Source organism: Pseudophryne corroboree, chromosome 11 (assembly GCF_028390025.1).
Source record: "Pseudophryne corroboree isolate aPseCor3 chromosome 11, aPseCor3.hap2, whole genome shotgun sequence".
In the NCBI taxonomy this organism is placed as follows: domain Eukaryota; kingdom Metazoa; phylum Chordata; class Amphibia; order Anura; family Myobatrachidae; genus Pseudophryne; species Pseudophryne corroboree.
Window position 1 is genome coordinate 232,324,199 of NC_086454.1, and position 23,680 is coordinate 232,347,878.

The 23,680-nt window shown below is 44.3% G+C and overlaps 1 long non-coding RNA gene across 1 annotated transcript in view; it reads right to left on the bottom strand.

Annotated features, from left to right (window-relative positions):
- LOC134970128 (uncharacterized) overlaps window positions 1-6,878 on the bottom strand; it is a 166,495-nt gene extending 159,617 nt beyond the window's left edge. Inside the window, exon 1 of the long non-coding RNA XR_010189680.1 lies at window positions 6,738-6,878. This is a non-coding gene — a long non-coding RNA (uncharacterized LOC134970128). The remainder of the gene's footprint in view (window positions 1-6,737) is intronic.
- Between the last annotated feature and the right edge of the window lie 16,802 nt (window positions 6,879-23,680).

The window sequence follows — 23,680 nt, forward strand, 5'->3', positions numbered from 1 at the left end:
AATTATTCCAGCGCTCCTTACTTTTAGAATCTTTCCATTGTATTTATTATATGGAGCTGCTTATATAACATACATTAGCGCGGCAATTATTTTATTATTATTTTTAGTGATTAACGAGGGTCAGAAGGAAGGGAAAGTGAAGAAAGAGAAAATATGTGGGGGATGTGTGGACTGTACAGTGGTGATATAATTGGATAGGAAAGCTTATGAAGGTAATGTGAGTGGTTGTGGAATTTGATAAGCTTGTCTGAATAGGTGAGTTTTCAGGGAACACTTGAAGGTTTGGAGACTAGAGATGTCTTAGTGTATGTGGTAGGGTATTCCACAGAGTGGGTGCATCCCGAAGAAAGACCTGCAATCGTGCATGGGAGCAAGTAATGAGTGTTTATGAGAGGCGTAGATCTTGTGAAGAGCGAAGGGGATGGGTTGGGAGATATTTTGAGATGAGAAGAGATGCATGTTGGTGTAGTATGGTTAATAGCCTTGTGTGTAAGTAAAAGTATTTTCTATTGAATACGGTAAAATACAGGTAACCAATGGAGGGTCTGCAGACGATGAACATCTAGCTAGGAAGATTAGCCTCGCAGCTGCATTCAGAATGGATTTTAATGGTGCGAGTCAAGACTATTGCAATAATCAATGCGGGAGATAATAAGAGCATGGATTAGAGTTTTTGCTGTGTCTTGTATGACCATATTTTGGATATGTTTTTTTAGATGCATGTAACATGATTTTGAGACAGATTGAATGTGGGGAACAAAGGACAGTTCAGAGTCAAAGATGACACCTAGGCAGCGAGCTTGTGGGGTAGGGTAGATTGTCGAGTTCTCAACAGTGATAGAAATATCAGGGTTGTAACTGCTATTGGCCGGTGGAAATATAATTTTGGAAATATTAAATTAGAGGTGGCGAGATGACATTCAAGATGAAACAGCAGAGAAGCATTCAGTGACACGGCCCAATACAGATGGGGACAAATCAGGGGAGGATAGGTAGATTTGAGTATCATATGATACTGAATCCAAAAGAGCTGATTAATATACCAAGAGATGAGGTATAGATTGAGAAAAGCAGAGGACCTAAGACCAAGCCTTGCAGTACTCCAACTAAAAGAGGTAGCGAAGAGGTGTGGACTCAGAGAAACAGATACTGAAAGAGTGATTAGATAGGTAGGTTATGAACCAAGAGAGGGCCGTGTCCTGAAGACCTAGGGATTGCAGTTTTTGTATGAGAAGAGAGCGGTCAACAGTGTCAAAAGCAACTTTAAAACAAGGATTTAAAAAATTAACTTGCGCCCTAGCTTCAGCTCGGCAGATCTCCAAAAGGAGCACCACTCCTCTTTAAATGCAATAGAAACAGAAAGAGGCGATCTCCCAGCGATGCTATATATAGACTCCAGATCCGTAAATGTTCCTGGTTCTCAAACACAGAACATAATATCCGTTAGCTGGTAATAAAAATTTCCACAGAGATTCTGACGTCACTATTCTCAGTGACTGACCTTTATTAAATATGATGCATTCACATAAAGGTTTCTTTCATATTTCATATAAACGACAGCCCACGGCTTATCTACACCAGGCTTACCTTTATGATAAGCCCTATATGCACTCAAAGGTTTCTTTTCCAGTTCTCATTCGTACTGGGAACGTAGTTATCTTCAATCAAATTGTTCCAAAAGGACAGCAAATGGTAAAAAAGTGTCTTTATTTAAACTGACCCACCAACAGTGTGGGGTTAAAATCAAAGACAAGTAAAAAGCAAAAACAAAAAATATAAAATATCACAAAAAGGTACCCTAATTGTAGTAGGGGCCACTTCTAGTGGTACCGGTAGGAAGGACAGGGTATATACTCCCAATTCAAAGGGATTATAAAAGAGAGCAACAAATTACCCAAAGAATAATGCCAACCACCGTGAAGAAGTAAAGCCCAGGGTCCTCCTGTGAAACACCAACGCGTTTCGGATATATACATACCCTGAGGAAGGATTTTATCCGAAACGCGTTGGTGTTTCACAGGAGGACCCTGGGCTTTACTTCTTCACGGTGGTTGGCATTATTCTTTGGGTAATTTGTTGCTCTCTTTTATAATCCCTTTGAATTGGGAGTATATACCCTGTCCTTCCTACCGGTACCACTAGAAGTGGCCCCTACTACAATTAGGGTACCTTTTTGTGATATTTTATATTTTTTGTTTTTGCTTTTTACTTGTCTTTGATTTTAACCCCACACTGTTGGTGGGTCAGTTTAAATAAAGACACTTTTTTACCATTTGCTGTCCTTTTGGAACAATTTGATTGAAGATAACTACGTTCCCAGTACGAATGAGAACTGGAAAAGAAACCTTTGAGTGCATATAGGGCTTATCATAAAGGTAAGCCTGGTGTAGATAAGCCGTGGGCTGTCGTTTATATGAAATATGAAAGAAACCTTTATGTGAATGCATCATATTTAATAAAGGTCAGTCACTGAGAATAGTGACGTCAGAATCTCTGTGGAAATTTTTATTACCAGCTAACGGATATTATGTTCTGTGTTTGAGAACCAGGAACATTTACGGATCTGGAGTCTATATATAGCATCGCTGGGAGATCGCCTCTTTCTGTTTCTAGTGTCAAAAGCAGAGATATCTAGTAAAGTGAGTAATGGCCATTAGACTTCGCAGTAACTAGATCATTCACTACTTTTGGTCAGTGCTGTCTCTGTGGAGTGTTGGGAACGAAAGCCTGATTGATGTGGGTCCAATAAGTTGTATGAGTTAAAAAAAAGTGTGTGAGGCGAGAGTAGGCAAGTTTCTCAAGTAGCTTGGAGAGACATGGGAGCTGAGAGATGGGACAGTAGTTTGAGAGAGAGTTAGGGTCAGAATTTAGTTTTTTCAGAATGGGAGTAATCACTGCATGCGTAAATAGTGAAGGAAAGATACCAGGAGAGAGAGAGAGAGAGATTACAGTTAGTTAAGGTTGGGATGAGCACAGGAGACAGAACTTTTCTTATTTGTGAGGGTATGGGAACAAGAGGAGAGGTAGTAAAGTAGCAGGATGAGTAACGGTAAGAACCATAGATTAATATTTACTTACATTAAGACGTCTCAGATTTGCATATCTATAGATTTACCAAATTTTAAAAACTCATTTATATTTACAAACGTGAAAATCAGAAACTCCCGTGTGAAGAACGGGTAGAACAGCTAGTATTTGAATATTAGAGAAAGTCAAGACAGAATGATGCAGATGGAACTACAGCTCCAGGCTTTCATAGTAAAATAGGCCCATCATCATAACAACATGATGATAACCTGCCACCCAGGTGAACACATGGTCAGCCATAAAGCAAAAGTATTACAATTCTATTTCTATTTTCCTCTATTTTGATGTATTTGGAGACACTGGGGTAGAAAATGTAGGGAGTGCACATGCAAACATGATACTGACCACACTCACACAACACTGGCCACACCCACACAGCACTGGCCACACCTTCTCCACTTCTCACAATAGACCCTCTATAATTTTCAGGCCAGGGCTGGTGTTGCCCATAATCTGGAGTACTGGAGAAAGTACTGTACAAAGACAGTCATCTGGAAAATCAATTGTGAATGTCTCTGACTCAGAATCTACCCCGCAAGGTGCACTCAAATTAGATGAATGGTTTATATTTGTCTAGAAAGCATAAACCAATGGTGACTTTCTAAATAAAAGTTGTTCAGTTACCACAACTATTTTGTCCAAGTTCCAAGGGATCTCCTTCACCCTGCATGGGGTAGGTATAATTGCAGATGATAATGATGACTGCCACTCTCATGTCAGAAAGAGTGGGGTAGTAGGATTGGATAAATACATGTCTCTTCAAGTGTATTAGCATTCAATTCACTTCTGGAGTTGTGTTTGCACTACAGTATCAGTATTAGGCCCATAGCCAATACTTATAGGAGGTGAAGATTGGCCGGATTTTGCTTGAACATCTCTGGAGTATGGGTCCTGATTGCTCTGTCCCTCCAGGCTGCCTGCCGGCGCACAGGCAAGCAGCTGGCATGGCCCCCGATCCTGACTGCAGCCACCCGGGCCCCATCTCACTCCAGGCCCAGGACTGGAGTTCCCACCATTCCCCCTTGATAGAGCTCTAACATATACAGTAGAAGTGACAGGAATGTGCATCTTATTTTGCTGTGGATACACCTGGGCATTATGCTTTAAATTACGCCTTCTCCTTACAGTATGTATTGTGCTGTGTGCGTGCATTTGTGGGTAGCGGTGCCAAGGGGGGGAGGGGTACCAATTACTAGAGATATGCGCAGACCCCTGTGTTTTGGTTTTGATTCTATATCATTGGCGTGTTTTCGTTTTGCTTAACCACCCTCAAGTGTTTCGGGTTTGGTTTTGGATCTGGGTTTTTACATAAATTGATAAAAACAGCTAAAATCATGTAACTTGGACCAGTTTTGTTCCCATAGTATTATTAACATCAATAACATTAATTTCCAGTCAATTCTGCCCTCCTCAGCATACACTCTTCTGAGTGATATGGCACCTGAAGTCACAAGGGAGGGACTTACATGCAATCCAAAACTCCGGATTCATTTTTTAAATCCGAGTTCCAAACTTGAGGAAAGACCCAACTCGGAACTCAGTCTACTCCTCGGATCCTCAAAACAAAACTCATCTCTTGTAATTACCTGGGTCTGGGCTTTTTAGAGTGGCGTGGGTCTGCGGTTCCAAATACCCCACGCCCAAACACACACACACTTGCACACCTCTTACCTGTGAGTGGCTGCAGCCTCTCTGCCTAGCCCAGCACACGCCACTCTCCTAACCCAGCACATGTCTACATGATGTGCAGAGGGGAAGCAATAATACTGTAATGGCTGCATCTAAGATCTTGTGACAGCAGCGAGACCTCACGCATGCACACTGGAGCCGGCTGGGCAGGGAGGCACAGCGCTGATGTGCTGGGGGCACTGGCAGGGATCACCAAAGGGGAGAGCTTTCACTCCCTCGCTCTGGCAAACGAGATGATCATAAATCTCGTAGCTAGTGCTTCTTGCTTCACTTCTCTTAGAAGCAGGATAGTGCCACAATCTGTGCCAGTATCATACATCGCCCCTTTGTCCTATACATAAAGGGAGGCTGCAAAATATTGGATACTTCTAGCTCTGTACAGTAGGTGGATGACACCCACTCTACATGTTCCACATCCAGACGGCATAGGTATGGGATGCCGATGCATGGGATGCCGAATGTCAGTATACCGACATTGGCATTCCGTGTGCCAGAATGCTGGCAGGGGGCGAGCGCAACGAAGCCCCTTGTGGGCTCGGTGGCGAGCTCAGCTCACCACAGGTTCTATTCTCCCACTATGTGTGTCATGGACACCCACAGAGGGGGAATCACCTACTTTGCTGGTATTCCGGTGGCAGTATAGTACCCCTGTCCGGATCCCAGCGTCAGTATTGAGACTGCTGGGATCCCATGGGGGTATTTTAACCACATACCATCCAGACTGTCTATGCATAATTAGCTTTTTTAAAAATGGAATAGCAGCATATAATGAAGCCACCCATCCTACCATTCAGTGGTATATTATTATGTTCTTCAGATTCTATTGAGATGCTTCATTTTGCTCTCAATGACTTTTAACATATGTAAACTGTATGTGTGTATTTAGGAATAGAATGGACTGTAAGTACCAACCTAGGATGCGCTACTGATCCCTTGTCTGCAATAGTATGAGAAGTGGGTTTTTTTAGAGTGACAATGGATATAATAAGTAGTATCATGTTCTCAATGTTTTTTGAAAGGTAGAAATAAACACAAACATCTGCATATAGGGGGTAATTCCAAGTTGACCGCAGCAGGATTTTTGATAGCAATTGGGCAAAACCATGTGCACTGCAGGGGAGGCAGATATAACATGTGCAGAGAGAGTTAGATTTGGGTGTGGTGTGTTCAATCTGCAATCTAATTTGCAGTGTAAAAATAAAGCAGCCAGTATTTACCCTGCACAGAAATAAAATAACCCACCCAAATCTAACTCTTTGTGCACATGTTATATCTGCCTCCCCTGCAGTGCACATGGTTTTGTCCAATTGCTATCAAAAATCCTGCTGCGATCAACTTGGAATTACCCCCATACTGACATCCTTCCTGCCATACCAGTGTACACACACACAGTATTAGAAGTAGAACAGACCTTTTCAGGAATATGGAAGTGTACACTGAGCAATATAATGGCAATAATTGATTTAAAAAGAACAGAGCTCTCCTAAACACATAATAAAAGGTGAAGTAGTAAAGCAAGACCCTATGTCAACTTTTATCTTCAGACTAGGGGCTAGATTTACTAAATGGTGGCTTTTGTAAGCTTCCGGTTCTCTTCAGTTTTGACCCTAAAACCGGTAATTTTATTAAATGGAGAACTTCCATGGTTTTGCGTTTAATATTGTTGCCGTTTTAAATTTTGGGGACAGCGGCTTGCGAAAGTTACTGCTTAGTAAATCTAGTCCTATGGCTCTTGCTGAATGAACCTATACAAGCTGTAGGAAACATAACTACCGTGTGCACACTTCTGTATTTATTTCGCTATTTACTTATACTTCCTGCACCAAACATTTGAAGCTGGAAGTATACTTGCACTGCATTTATAAAGTACACAGTGTATATACGCTACTCGTAAATAATATTTCATGTCACTCCAGCTAAACCCTTTGCACAGCTGGACAAACCACACACAGATTACACACCAAATAAAAATCCTTGTAAAATCCTCACTGTGAGTGTAGCATCTAGCCTCAGCGTTTCTTTTAGTAGGGGATGGGGAAAGCTGGATCGCATCAGAAGCAATTTCTACCGCTCCCACTTCAGAGCCTGCAGGGCTCTTGTGATTACACCCTCTTTTGTTTTATTTCTTTCATCCTAAATGCTCTACTATTAGACAAGTCAATGTGTCAGCTGTCACCATCACCTGGGGCTCGCCACTTCAAAACTGCACAGCAGAGTATTACTTCAGACTATTTATATACACTGAGTTCATGCAGAAAAATCACACACCTAAACAGAGATGAAGTAATCCTTTTTTCCTTGCTTAGCTCACTTGCATCAACAATTAGCTGATCGTTATTAGCCTTTTTCAAATGAAGTGAATGAAGATTATTTGTACCACACTGGGACGTTTACACCATGGACACAGTGCTGGAAATGTGAAACATTGACTGCATCTTATATGGGTACACATATACCAGTGGTCTGCAAGTAGTGCCAGAAGTCTTTATACAGTATATGTGCAAACGTCTGTATAATGGGGGTTATTCAGAGTTGTTAGCAAACCAAAAAAGCTCACTAATGAGCAAAACCATGTTACATTGCAGGTGGGGCAGATGTAACATGTGCAGAGAGATTTAGATTTGGGCGGGTTACAGTGGCAGCTGTAGTTCACACCACTTTGTGCAGGGGGGAGCGGGATAGCACATATTTAGCGTAGCACCTCCTGCTAAGCTTGCCCTCAGAATCCCATTGGCTCGTTTTCACAAGAGTCTAGGGACGGGTTTTGAAGGAGACCTGAAAGCAGCATCCCAGGTTCAGCGGCGGCTGGAAGACATGCAACGCTGTCGATCCCCGGACACCTGCAGCCAGCACATATGTTACATACATCCCTGCATGTATGTCTATGTGTGCTATCCCGCTCCGCCACTGGTGGGTTATATTGTTTCTGTCCAGGGTAAATACAGGCTGCTTTATTTTTACACTGCAATTTAGATTTCAGTGTGAACGCACCAACCAAAACCCAAGGCTGTGAACACATCAGAAGGAAGTTTGCTTGATGCGACATCGTCTGTGATGGGGCCCTGACATCGGCAAGTACGTACGCACTTGCCGATGTCGGCTACGATGAGGGGTGGAGCGGGGGTGGAGCGTGAGCAATATCTCACGTCAGACCTGCATGCAGGATAGGGCCCACAGGAGCACGCATCATATCCTGTATCGGGCGTACACACAGGGCCGGATTAAACAATGGGGGTGCTCAGGGCACTTAAAACAGGGGGGCCCCAGTGGAAGGGAGAGGGGTACATTAGATTGTGCATACCTCCCACCGTGCGATCAGATCTGAACTGTGCATGCATCTGAGCTGTACTGCGCCGGCACATTGCATGGCTATGAAGGGGATTGCCAGTCAGCGTCGGGATTGTGCGAAGGATCCATTTGCGCGGGCGTTCGCAAGCAGATTGACAGGAAGAGGCCATTTGTGGGTGTCAACTGACAGTTTTCCAGGAGTGTCCGGAAAAACACAGGCAGACTCAGGCGTTTTGAGGGAGGGTGTCTGACGTCAGCACCGGCCTCGATCAGGAGGAGTCAATCGTAGCGGCTGAGTAGGTCCTGGGCTCCGCAGAGACTGCACAAACTGATTTTTGTGCAGCTCTACTAACGAAGCGATCGCACACTTGCACAACGATTTCTCCTCCCCCTGTAGGTGGGGGCTATCCAATCGCTGGGCAGCAAAAAATGCAGCCCAGCGATCAGACCTGAATTAAGCCCATGACCCATTCCAGGAGGGACAAAATGCTCTCTACCTGGACTTCCCACTTAATATATGATTGACATCACTTATGTTGAACTATTTAATTGATAGGAAAGGTATTTCAACACAGGTGACTGCAATCATAAATTAAGAAGGAAATCCAGGTAGAGAGCATTTTGTCCCTCCTGAAATGGGTTACGGTGGGAGGTATAACAGTTTACACAAGACTCAGACACCCAAGCAGGGAAGAGGAGAAACTGGGATCCCTGTGTCACTTATAGCTCTCTCCACCCTCCTATCTCTCCTCTGGTCGGAAAGAACTATCGGTACTGTAGCTCATGAAACCTGATAGTCCTGTGTCTCTGCCTTCACTACTGTCCTACTTACATTCTGGCTGTTGGTTCTGCTGCTGCTTAAGAGGGAAATCTAGTGATGTGAGTGTGCTCTGGCCGGAGGTGCCCATGACAAAGGGGGTCCCGGGGTACAGTATGCCCTGCATCCCCCCCTTAATCTGGCTATGCGTACACACTATACAATATCGCAACGAAACACCCGATATCAGACGGATCGTATGCGATATTGCATAGTGTGTACCCACCCTAACTCTCTGTGCCCATTACATCTGCCCCACCTGCAGTGCAACATAGTTTTGCCCAGTGCTACTACTCCAACTGCTCTTTTTTATATTAAAATTATTTAAAATAGCAATGACCTCTATGCCTTTTTCCAAAATGTCACCTGTAGGATATCACAATTACACTTGTCTAAATTTGTCACAAGTCTCAAAAGGAATAGACCTAGGGTGTCATTCAGACCTGATCGCACGCTGCCATTTTTCACAGGTCTGAAGTGCGCCTGCGCATAGGTCGCAATGCGCAGGCACGTCGCTCCCTGGCGACGCCCATTGCCAGGGAGTGACGGATCTAACGAAGAAAGCGATTGCACCAGGGATCGCTAGAAGATTGACAGGAAGAGGCTATTCGGGGGCGTCAACGGACCATTTACAGGGAGTGTCCATTCGAACGCAGGCGTGCCTGGGCGTTTCCAGGAAGGGATCCTGACGTCAGCTCCGTCCTGGTTCATCACAGCGGGTGAGTAAGTCCTGAGCTGTGCAGAGACTGGACAAACTTTTGCAGCCCTGCACAGCGTTTACCCCTCCCTTGTGGGCGGCTATTACCTGGTCGCAGCAGTGCAAAAAATAGCCTGCGTGCGACCAGGTCTGAATTAGGCCCCTTATACATTTAAACTGTAAGCTGTCATGAGCAAGGCCTTCTTTCTCCTCTGTCTCATGGCTGCACCTTCTCTGTCAACCTGTTTAGATATATCATCATCATCATCATCATCATCAATATTTATTAAAGGACAATTGCACAGACAGGACTGAGAAAGGAAGTATATGATTTTTCTTTTTACACATTTTATTTTCCGGCGCAATAGGTGTGCATAAAAATATTCTACATAATGTGCCATGCTATGTGTGTGTGCTAAATAGACAACTGTCAGAGCTACGTTCTAAAACCAGGTCCTTGTTCTTTATGATGCAACTTATCCAGCAGATTGCAGTCATTTTAAACTTGATAATGGACTCAAATATCATCAGCCATTGTTTTAATTGAAAACATATGTAAAGTTATCAGTCCTATCAACAAGCAGAATAGTGAGAATTTATTTTATGACAGGATCCTAGGCCCTCATTCCGAGTTGTTCGCTCGCAAGCTGCTTTTAGCAGCTTTGCACACGCTAAGCCGCCGCCTACTGGGAGTGTATCTTAGCATAGTAAAATTGCGAACGAAAGATTAGCAGAATTGCGAATAGAAATTTCTTAGCAGTTTCTGAGTAGCTCCACACTTACTCGGCATCTGCGATCAGTTCAGTCAGTTTCGTTCCTGGTTTGACGTCACAAACACACCCAGCGTTCGCCCAGGCACTCCCCCGTTTCTCCAGCCACTCCCGCGTTTTTCCCAGAAACGGTAGCGTTTTTTCACACACACCCATAAAACGGCCAGTTTCCGCCCAGAAACACCCACTTCCTGTCAATCACACTCCGATCACCAGAACGAAGAAAAAACCTCGTAATGCCGTGAGTAAAAAAACCTAACTGCATAGCAAATTTAGTTGGCGCAGGTCGCCACCGAGCCCGCAGCGTGGCGAGCGCAGCGAGCCCGCAAGGGGCTTGCTGCACTCGCCCCTCCCCGCCGGGATCCCGGCGTCTTTATGCTGCCGGGATCCCGGCGTCGGTAAGCTGACCGGCGGTCAGGAGACCGCCGGTCAGCCATACTACACCCTATGTAGTGCACCCAAGATGGCTGCCTCATCTGGTGTTTTCAAGGGTAGGGCAAACCATTGAAATAGTAATGCAGGGAGTACCATGTTAGATCACTGTTCATTTTATCCTTGTGCATCTTATTTCCATGTATAGCTTAGTCACACATTGTAACCAATGTAGTGCACCTAACATGGTTGCCTCGCTTGGTACTCTGGGGGTCATTCCAAGTTGATCGCTCGCTAGCAGTTTTTAGCAGTTATGCAAATGCTGTGCCGCCTCCCTCTGGGAGTGTATTTTAGCTTAGCAGAAGTGCAAACGAAAGGATCGCAGAGCGGCTACAAAAAAAAATGGTGCAGTTTCTGAGTAGCTTCAGACCTACTCAGCGCTTGCGATCACTTCAGACTGTTCAGTTCCAGATTTGACGTCACAAACACACCCTGCTTTTGGCCAGCCAGGCCTGCATTTTTCCTGGCATGCCTGCGTTTTTTTGAACACTCCCTGAAAACGGTCATTTGCCACCCAGAAATGCCCCCTTCATGTCAATCACTCTGCGGTCAGCAGTGCGATTGAAAAGCTTCGCTAGACCTTGTGTGAAAATACATCGGAAGTTGTGAAAGTACATCGCGCGTGCGCATTGCGCCGCATGCGCAGAAGTGCCATTTTTGTCCTTAATCGCACCGCAGAGAACAATTTCAGCTAGCGATCAACTCGGAATGACTCCCTCTGTGCGAAATTAAAAATGCATAGTTCTGCTAAACTTGTCAGGATCTCACCTGGAACTGTGTCATCGATTCCAGGATTGCCTATTCTGCCCAGTGTGATCATATGCAGTGCATCTGAAATGGCTATCTCACCTGGATCCCTTATAGATAGGATGAAAAACCCTGCAACTGATTGCCTAAAAATGGCTGCCTCACCTCTGTATTATCTTCATGGTTCCTGTTTTTCATGCAAAGCTAAATCTCCTTCTCATGTTCAGAATCTGTACTGTGTTTGAAAATGTAAATCTCTATATCATGAACTTACTACCTGTTCAGCCCCTTGAGTCCTATTGTAGAAAAAACGCTATATAAATAAAATGATTATTATCATTGAAATCACACCCAGTGGCGTAACTAGAAATTTTTCTCCCCCAAGCCAAAAAAATCCTTCGGCGCCCCCCCCCCATATCCCCCGTAATTGGCACTAGCAAAGGTAGAAAAATGCCACACCCCCTTTTTGCAGTGACGGCGGACTGTATAGCTCAAATCAGGCGCCGGTTTGTTAGCCAATCAGAGCTCGCGAACCGGCGCCTGATTTGAGCCATACACGCTGCCGTCACCGCCGGAGACCAGACTGAGGGGCAGGACGGCAGGCAGGAGAAGCGCGCGCTGCGCTCTCCACATAGCACGGTGAGCACTATGGGGGCATATCTGGCAATGTGGGGCATATGTGGCACTGTGGGGGCATATCTGGCACTGCGGGCACATGGCACAGTCGCGGCATATGTGGCAATGTGGGGCATATGTGGCACTGTGGGGTCATATCTGGCACTGTGGGGGCATATCTGGCACTGCGGGCACATGGCACTGTGGGGGCATATCTGTAATCTGGCACTGTGGGGGCATATCTGGCACTGTGGGGGCATATCTGGCACTGGGGGCATATCTGGAACTGCGGCCACATGGCACTGTGGGGGTATATCTGTAATCTGGCACTGTGGGGGCATATCTGGCACTGTGGGGGCATATCTGGCACTATGGGGGCATATCTGGCACTGCAGGCACATGGCACTGTGGGGGCATATCTGTAATCTGGCACTGTGGGGGCATATCTAGCAGTGTGGGCACATGGCACTGTGGGGGCATATCTGTATCTGACACTGTGGGGGCATATCTGGCACTGTGGGCACATGGCACTGTGGGGGCATATGTGTATCTGGCACTGTGGGGGCATATGTGTTTGAGGTTTTTACCTGTGGGGGCCAATGTGTTATTTCGTGCGAGACAGTCATTACACTCTGTGCAGCAAGGCTACGTCCCTTTTTTTGTTATACCACGCCCACTTTTTGTTATACCACGCCCACTTTTTGTTATACCACGCCCCTATTATAGCTCCTAGGTAGATCACAAAAGCTTTTTAGCTTTCAAAGTAGATCGCCGACTCCAAAAGTCTGGCAGCCCATGCCCTACACTGTAGGCGGCGATTATCTGGTCGCAGCAGTACAAAAAATATCCTGCGTGCGACCAGGTCTGAATTACCCCCTTAGAACAGGGTTTCTCAACCTCGGTCCTCAAAACACACTAACACAGATGGTTAAATCAAAATAACTGAGGTACTAATAAAGTCACCTGTGCTCAAGTATGACTATCCTTATAACTTGAACTGTTAGTGTGCCTTGAAGACCATGGTTTGGAACCCCTGACTTAGAACAATATGCACCAAACAGTCTAATCAGTCTACAGCCTTTGGAATTAAACTTAAATAGAGATACAAGGCATGTGTACTAAATAAATGGAAGCAGAGCCGGCCCTAACCAATATGATGCCCTAGGCAAGATTTTCTCTGGTGCCCCCTAGCACAACCGCTGGTTCCGCCTCTGACCTTGCACCTCTTTCCCAGCACCATCACCCCTCACCCATAGCAGTCCTCATTTTGGTGTTTGTACCCCCTATATTTTAAATAGGAACAGTTCGCACATTTGGCGCACAGCCCAGAAAGGGGTGTGTTTTTGCTGGCAAGGGGCATGGCCACACAATAGTAACCCCAATTCCAATTACGCCACACAGTGCTGCAACTTCATTCACATTTGATCATGCGATAGTGTCCATAATTCATATTACATCCCACAGTAGTATTACTTTACCTTATAAACGTTACTCCTCACAGTAGAGCCCCTTATTCACATTACATCACACTGAATTGCTCCTTATTCACATTACACCACACCCTATTGCTCTTTATTCACATTAGATGACACAGTAGTGCCCTTTCTATACGCAACGGCACATAGTAGAGCACCTTATACACATAATGCCACACATTAGTAATGCATTTATACACATAATTCCACACAGTAATGCCCCTTACACATATGAGACACACTATTAATGTCCTTATAAACATGATGCACCTTACACATTATGACAACCTTTATTAATGCCCTTTTACACATAATGTCCTTTACACATATGCCGCACATTATTAATGCCCTTATACACATAATGACACACATAGTGCCCCCTACACATTTGCTGCACATTATTAGTGCCCCTATACACATAATGACACACATACAGTAGTACCCTTTTACACATAGGCCGCACATGAATCCCCTTATACACATAATGACACACATAGTGCCCCTTACACATATGTTGCACATTATTAATGCATTTTTACATGACACACATAATGCTCCTTACACATATTCCGAACACTACTGCACAACCAACCCACTCACATGCACACAGCACTCACACTGCCACTAACACTGTGGCCTCTGCCTCTGCTTGGATACAGATGTGCCCTCATAAATCTTGCCTCAATGCTAACATCTGGCACCTTTTTTTTAATGAAAATGCATCTTATTTGCATTGCTATGTGGCTAGGATGCACAAGCAGCTTCTACTGATTAAAATGATATGCAGCATGCCTATATACTGTGTGAGACTGTGGCTGTATCTGCACATGAAATGCTACACACAGAATATAGGCATGCTGCATATCATTTTAATCAGCAGAAGCTGCTGATGCCCCTAGGCCAGTGATTTTCAACCTTTTTTACTCGCGGCACACCGAACGATATTTTAAAATTGCCAAGGCACACCATCAGTTCCCCACAGAAAAAAACACACACATTGGCCCTCACAGAAAAAAAAAATCCACACATACATTGGCCTACACAGAAAAAACAATCACATTGCTCCCCACATAAATCATGTTGCTCCCTACATAATTCCTATTGTTCCACACATAAATCAATCACATTTCTCCACACATAAATCCTATTGCTCCCCACATGAATTATTCACATTGTTCCTCCCATAAATCCATAAATTCTTATTCTCCCCACATAAATCCTATTGAAATCCTATTGTTCCCACAGGAGAAATAAAATAAATATTATCAGCTGTCCTCCTCCCTGTCCCTCAGTGGCGGGGGTTGTTCATAGTGGAGTTCTGCGAATACTGAGCAGTGGGTGGGCGGGCAGGTGTGGATTTGGGTTGGCAAGGAAAGATGTGTATGCAGGTGGGAACTGGAAGATGTGTATGCAGGCAGGTGGGCTGGCTGGGTGGTGAGACGCGGCGGCCGTGACCTATGATATCACACCGTTTTCAAGGCATAGGTCACGTCCGGAGCACGACTGATCCTCTAAGAGGAGCCTGGGGCAACAGTTCACTCTGAAGGTGCAGGAAGCTGCTCTGGCTCCACGGCACACCTTGCAACTGGTCGCGGCACACTAGTGTGCCACGGCACACTGGTTGAAAAAGGCTGCCCTAGGCATATCAAATGCCCTAGGCAATTGCCTAGTTTGCCTATGCCTATGGCCGGCTCTGAATGGAAGCAACCCTCAATGCCCACCCCCTACAATGGATAGCAATAAAATGGCTTAAAAAAACCCCATCCATATGTGGACTTCAATGCATCTACACAGCCCCTATACAGCACCTCGTGAAACTGTCTGTCATCAATATCAGCATGCATTTGTACCAGCACTACCCTTGGTCTTTATACCAAAGATTTTGGACCTTGTGACGTAGCCAATAATAAAAAAATCCACACCTAATATAGAGAGAGCAATGAGCATAATAATGCTTGTTTTAAAACCCATCACTGTATGAAGAGCATTCTACCGAATTATTGTTAATCACACTTTACCTAGATCCTCTGTAGGCCAGGAACAAAATAACAACTCAGCCTTCTGTCAAACCTATTTTCCTTGTGTGTTTTGTTGCTGGTAAAATGCTCTCCGGGCAAAGACAATTAAGTCACAGCAGCATTCTGCCAGGCCTGTAGAAAACAATTATATATTTAAGTGTAATTTGTCACTGTTAGTTTGTGAGAGCTAAAAGTCATTGATATTACATGTTCCTTCACTATATGTGCTTTTTCCAACAAGAAAATATTTTGATCTAGGAAACAAGCTTTAATTGAGAGGAATAGCATAACACAGTATGTAGGCTTGAATCTTCTACAGGCGTTTAGTTCCAATCTCAGAACCAGCCAGTGCAAGTTATGGTCATTAAAATAGCAATAGACATTTCCAGTCTCCAGAGCCCAATTATCTTTGCTATGCAGATTTTTAAAAGCTCAGTCAAAAATATCAATACAACCCTGTTAATTTATAGCCGTGTTAAGAATCTACATTGACGAAGAGATGTATTGATTTTTTTTTTGTGTCCTTTAGAAACACAGAGACATGGGAAGTTAACTGGGAAAACTACAAGAAGAACTACAACCTGGATCATTGTAAAGGTTTAGTATTGGAGCTTTTATCATGAAGGACAAGGTAAAAACACAGAGGAGCAAAGGCATCTGGAGATGTCATATGTGATTGCGACCTATGCTGTCAGAGATGTTAATGAGACCAACAGACAATGCTCGATGGTAAGGGGTGGTGATGTCACAGGTCATTAGGTGTCAGTGACAAGAGTCTCGCTAGTTTTACATAAAGAAAATGGATGGCGGCATGCAAGAATACCGTCTTATAGGCAATAAGTCATTAAAGATCTAAACATCATGATATAGTGGTCATATGATATGCAATCAGTGGTAACATTATTTGTGGTTCCTCCTTACTGTTGAATTTCTATTTAAAACACAAGTCATTTAAAAACTTAAGAATTCAAGTGCAATTTAAACTGACCACAAAGTCAATAGCACACAATCTATGTCAGTGAACACTTTCACAAATACAAACATACCTACTGTGGAGCCTTTTCTAGAGCAGAACAGCACCATCCAAAATAAGTTTTCTGTTTGAAGCAAAGTAATTTTGTAAACGTTTTCCATGGCTCCCTCCCGGCCCTAGTCACAAAGGGAGAAGGACAGTCAGGTTCAACCCCTTAGAAGAAGATGCAGCCACCGCTGCCAAAAGATGGCTCAGGATTGGCACCAAAGACTTTCTTCAGGCTGGAATGACATCCAGTGTCTTCATACTCTCCAGAGACCCTCCTGTACCCTTTTGTGTAGTGCAGAGGCAGTACATCACTTTACTCTGGCAATCACTAATTGCGGACATCACCAAGCATACCAAATCACATGTGGTTGAAGGTGCTGGAGGGATCCAACAGGGCCACAATTAGCAGTAATTGCCATGACGAGGGAACGGGTGTACTGAATATTAGATGCCTGAAATTGAGAACTTAGTTTGAGTTTCCAGTTCCACTTTTAGACAAAAAAATATGTATGACTGGAGCAGCTTCCATACACAATAACAGTAAAAGGGTTACCGTATATTAAAGAAAAAATTGTAATCAGTCATTGTAGGGCTTGGGACTAATGTTGGTCTGTAATAAGAACATTGATACTTGCATAGACACAACTTGTAGATGATCAGCTATGTATAAGCACATTACACTCCACACAGCCTACGTGGACATTTTGGTTCTACTCCCACCATGATTACTAAATGTAATTGTATGGTATCTTTAATACTTCTCAAACAAATAAAATTATATACAGGACAGGGAATAGTAATATATAATACAGAGTTTTCGATTCAATATACATAAACGGAATATTACTGACCAATTGTTATAATTCTCATCTTCTTTTAAGAAATAAGTGTGTTCAATGTATTAGTATGCTGACACCCTATAAAGCTGCCTATTAGGAGAGGTACATGTTAGAGCTGTCCGTCATGACAGGAAATACCAATCACAAGCATGCGCTCTCATTCCTAGGTCTAACACTCCTGTGTAGTAAGCTTAGGAAGCAGGTGGATTTCTTGCAGCGCATGCTGTCTACTCACTGAATAGGCAGTGCTGAATCAGAACAAGACTGACAGCTCGGACATAGGGAATTAACTGCATCCGTACATAGACCCACCTCAATAGGCCATGTCTGTCTATTCTCCAGGAATGTTCAGGAGACCTACAAATTTAGGAATTCTCCCACACTCCCAGGAGAGCAGTCCAGACTCCCATATCCTGTCCAGCAAAGCTGGTGGTCTGGTGGCAAATCCCCGCACTGTACAAGGGCAAGACTATGATGAATAGAGAGAATGGTCTCCAACTGCTACCTGTTCTTTGTAATCTAATGGAGGGGAGGATTAAAAGTAGTCAAGTGTGCAATAGGTTATTCCGGGGCATGGGTGTCAGCAATAAGTTCACCAGTTATAAGGAAAAGAAAGATGATTTACATTATTCGCCCACACAAGACTGAGCGGGTATAAAAAGTGCTTCCTATTGGAAACATTTGGCCTCTACATCACAATTTTCTTAAGATACGATCCCCTTCCCTCTACTTTTTCGACACTGTAAGAGTCATGGGTTAATTTCTTGTATGTGAAGTGAGCAATGAATGCCAGCATGCACACTCACCTTTTTTGGTATTTATAAGGCTACCTTCACTTCCACTGGCTTTTGCAAAGTGTCTTTTATCACGTTAGAAAGAGAAATAAAGCACATATAAACCACATTACGGTTAAGTATGTATTTCATTTATGTTGTATATGTGCTCTGTATGAGTCTAAAACTCTATGCAATCTGTGTTTTTCTAAACATCTGTTTGTGATAATAGAGGAAAATCCTATCTAAGCCGGGTGCCTGCGGAAACACCTCTATTACTGCGTCTTAATTGCATATCATTGCATTATCCGTATGCACTCATTGACGCACCACAGAGGTGTTGAAATGGAACAAAAATAATTATTTAAAAAACAACAACACCACACCGCAGCACAATGCAAGGTAAACACATGGAAAATGCAATTTTGTGCTGATTTGTAATTTCACATTATATACCTTAAAAATACTTTATTTTAGTGTTATGGATATATTTATTAAAATATATTTTACATCCATAATCTAGGTGGGAACTACAACAGATAGGCTTCTATGAGAAATGCTATATTGTGACATTTACCAAGACTGAGGATACGAGCCAGATTAACAATGGGGCAGATGGAGCTACAGCTTCAAGCTACAGTAGCTAACACTGGGATGCAGTTAATTTTGCGGCGGTCAGCATCCCAGCGGTCAGGATACCCACACCGGAATCCCGACCACTGACAATGTCGACTGCCGGAATCACGGCTAACAGGGGCTATTCCCACTCGTGGGTGTCCAAGATACCCACAGAGTGGGAATAGAACCTGTGGCGAGCACACCAAGCCACCGAGCCCACAGCGTAGCAAGCCCACAAGGGGACTCTTTGCGCTCTCCCCGCTGCCGGCATACTGACGTCTGGGATACCATTGTCGGTATACTGACGGCCGACATCCTGACCGTCAGTATATCATACTATTCCCTAACACCAACTTTAGATGATGTACTTATTTTTTCCGCATTTTTTTTTTTTGTACAAAGAGGGCTCAAGAATGCATGCCCAGCCCAGCGTCCAAAATCAGGGCTCAAGAGATTTTTCCTATATTTTAGGGCTATATTTATTACCACATCAGTACTGCACTAAAATGTGGCATGAGTTAAAAGGTTCCTTAGTGTGTACTTTGTTAGTCTTAGTGGGAGATTAATCTTTGTTCTTTAATATGCACAGTAATGAAAAAAAAATCACAATGCTGTTATATTCCTGCAAAGGTAACAATAAAGCCTTTAAACAAGTTTACAATGTAGAACAAGAAAAGATAATTGATAGAGAGGAAAATGGTTTTAGACAAATTCAAGCAATGGAAGCAGGTGGGAGATAGAATTCACACAGGTATTGTTATTTTACCATGGGTATAAACATTTGCAAGGATTTATTAAAGTTGATTACCGTGAACAATTAGTGTCGCCTAGAGCGCGCTGCCATTAATTGATTAAGATTTTAAACAGGTAGCCCTGAAATCAAACTGGCAGGCCTCTTCCTGCTGTATAGTAAGCAGGGTATCATAGCCAACAGAGGTATGAGATCCTTACCAAGCGTGAAATGGTTAGCGGCAGTGACCCCAATTCTGTTCTCACATTGCAAAGATCAGCAATGCTATTTATGGCTGCAAAATGTACCTTTATCTAATGTCTTTAATTTTCCTGTATGGAGTTTTCCTTCACTTAACTGCTTTTCAATACACAATCTGTGCTAAATTAAAAACAGGGTGGCAACGAGCTTTCTCCCAGGGACCCCCAAACACATGGGGCTCCCACACATAGCTAAATCACCAGCATGATCGTAGTATAAGAGAATTGGGGCCCCTAAAGTGTGTTTAACACATTACACAATACCAGCATACAGCGGCATAACAGGGTTCCGGAGTGCCCTGTGCCGGCCCCTCCTCCTAAGTATGGCATCACACATAGAGGGCGGGTCCACTGCAACCTTAAAATACAGGACTGCACTTCAGCACTGGCTGGAGTGTCCTGAGGAGGCTCTGAGTTGCTGCAGTGCACAGACCGCAGGTTGTCTGCCAGAGCTTCCAGAGGTTGCTATGGGCGGCAGTGCAGCAGCAATACTGATTACAAAACTAACACCCTGACAGACAGAAGCAAGGGCTGTGGGGCAGGAACTGTGCAGCACCCAGAGCCATGTGTTCTGTGGTATGGCACTGCTCGCACACCCCTAGTTACGACTCTGCCAGCATATTATATGGACAGTTTTATTGGTAGGAGCCCCCACAAGCTAGTTGCCCTGAAGTCTCCTCAAACCTTAATCCAGCCTTGGACACAATTATAATTAGTTGGCAGTGATAATTTTAACTAGGTAGTGGATAACAGTGGGAGAGGCTACAGTAACATTGACCATGATAAGTGATTGGGAATAAATGTTCTGGGTCTCTTTCCAGCAGTGACAGAAGAACAGCGAGCTACACAGTGTTACTCCACATGGACAGATAACTACAGTACAAGACAGTTATGGTGATGGCTGCAGTTCCTATTGTTAGATTTCTACAGTGACTGGTTCATGTTTCATGCATCCACTGTCTGCTGCCTCTCCTTGTTCCACCTGTAATGCTCCACAGGTAGCTGCACAGAAATACCAGTCAGCAATGCTTTATTATTGGAGGCTGGAAATAGTGCTGTCTAACAATAGCCATACACACTTTCCCGACCTATTGTTATTCAGCTCCTTTCTGTATAATGTGTGCCCACATTCCTTAAATGTTAGCTCATTCAGTATTCTCTTCCATGTAATGTGTTCTTACCATGATCCCTTCATTGTACATTTGCATCCATCCTTCTGCATCCATGAATATGTAACTATGCAGGTTTATCATGTATTAGAGACATTGGGGGTCATTCCGAGTTGATTGCTCGCTAGCTAGTTTTAGCAGCCGTGCAAACGCTATGCCGCCGCCCACTGGGGAGTAATTTAGCTTAGCAGAAGTGTGAACGCATGTGCAGCCGAGCTCTGCAAAAACAGTTTGTGCAGTTTCTGAGTAGCTCTAAATCTACTCAGCGCTTGCGATCACTTCAGCCTATTCGTGTCCGGATTTGACGTCATACACCTGCCCAGCGAACGCCCAGCCACGCCTGCGTTTTTTCACAGACCCGCCTGCGTTTTTGCAAACCCTCCCTGAAAACGGTCAGTTTACACCCAGAAACGCCCCCTTCCTGTCAATCTTCTTGCGGCCGTCAGTGTGACTGAAAACTTCACTAGAACCTGTGCAAAACAACAAATGGCTTTGTACCCGTACGTCGTGCGTGCGCATTGCAGTGCATACACATGCGCAGAAATGCAGATTTTTAGCCTGATCGCTGCGTTGCGAACAACGGCAGCTAGCGATCAACTCGGAATGACCCTCATTACCTGTGTGTCAATGTAAGTGTTGACAGTCCTTTCATGTGATCATTGTTGCTATCCATATGTACCCCGGTATAATCAGCATGACATGTGTGATCATGTGTCTATATGGTTCTATTTATAAAGAGGACTATTGCAGCCATAGTAATTAGAATATCACCTGGGCAGCTGACTGATACTCCGCTCCCTAGTGATCCCCAAAGGCAGTGGTAACAGAAGTCCTACCCTTTCCCCATCCAGTCCTGGTTACCCCTACACCTACACTTGCATGTATTGACAAAGCAGAATCATAGATGCGCAGTACACTAAAAGCATGGCCTCGGGTTTCCAGCTGCACTTTCATTATAAAGGAAAAAATAGTAATGATAATAATAAGATTTTACTCACCGGTAAATCTATTTCTCGTAGTCCGTAGTGGATGCTGGGAACTCCGAAAGGACCATGGGGAATAGCGGGCTCCGAAGGAGGCTGGGCACTCTAGAAAGATTTATGACTACCTGGTGTGCACTGGCTCCTCCCACTATGACCCTCCTCCAAGCCTCAGTTAGGACACTGTGCCCGGACGAGCTGACATAATAAGGAAGGATTTTGAATCCCGGGTAAGACTCATACCAGCTACACCAATCACACCGTACAACTCGTGATACTATATCCAGTTTGACAGTATGAAAACAACTGAGCCTCTCCACAGATAGCTCAACAATAACCCTTTAGTTAGCAATAACTATTTACAAGTATTGCAGACAGTCCGCACTTGGGATGGGCGCCCAGCATCCACTACGGACTACGAGAAATAGATTTACCGGTGAGTAAAATCTTATTTTCTCTGACGTCCTAGTGGATGCTGGGAACTCCGAAAGGACCATGGGGATTATACCAAAGCTCCCAAACGGGCGGGAGAGTGCGGATGACTCTGCAGCACCGAATGAGAGAACTCAAGGTCCTCCTCAGCCAGGGTATCAAATTTGTAGAATTTTGCAAACGTGTTTGCCCCTGACCAAGTAACAGCTCGGCAAAGTTGTAAAGCCGAGACCCCTCGGGCAGCCGCCCAAGATGAGCCCACCTTCCCTGTGGAATGGGCTTTCACTGATTTATGATGCGGCAGTCCAGCCGCAGAATGCGCCTGCTGAATCGTGTCACAGATCCAGCGAGCGATAGTCTGCTTAGAAGCAGGAGCATCCAGCCTGTTGGGTGCATACAGGATAAATAGCGAGTCAATTTTCTTGACTCTAGCCGTCCTGGAAACATAATTTTTCAAGGCCCTGACTACGTCCAGTAACTTGGAATCCTCCAAGTCCCTAGTAGCCGCAGGCACCACAATAGGATGGTTCAAGTGAAAAACTGATACCACCTTAGGGAGAAACTGGGGACGAGTCCTCAATTCTGCCCTATCCATATGGAAAATCAGATAAGGACTTTTATATGACAAAGCCGCCAATTCTGATACACGCCTGGCCGAAGCCAAGGCCAATAACATGACCACTTTCCGTGTGAGATATTTTAGATCCACGGTTTTTAGTGGTTCAAACCAATGTGATTTTAAGAAACTCAACACCACGTTGAGATCCCAAGGTGCCACTGGAGGCACAACCGGGGGCTGAATATGCAGCACTCCTTTACAATGTCTGAACTTCAGGTACTGAAGCTAATTCTTTCTGGAAGAAAATCGACAGAGCCGAGATCTGTATCTTAATGGAGCCTAATTTTAGGCCCATAGACACTCCTGCTTGTAGGAAATGCAGAAATCGACCTAGTTGAAATTCCTCTGTAGGGGCCTTTTGTGGCCTCACACCAAGCAACATATTTCCGCCATATGCGGTGATAATGTTTTGCAGTTACATCTTTCCTGGCTTGAATCAGCGTAGGAATGACTTCCTCCGGAATGCCCTTTTCCTTTAGGATCCGGCGTTCAACCGCCATGCCATCAAAACGTAGCCGCGGTAAGTCTTGGAACAGACAGGGCCCCTGCTGCAGCAGGTCCTGTCTGAGCGGCAGAGGCCATGGGTCCTCTGATATAATTTCTT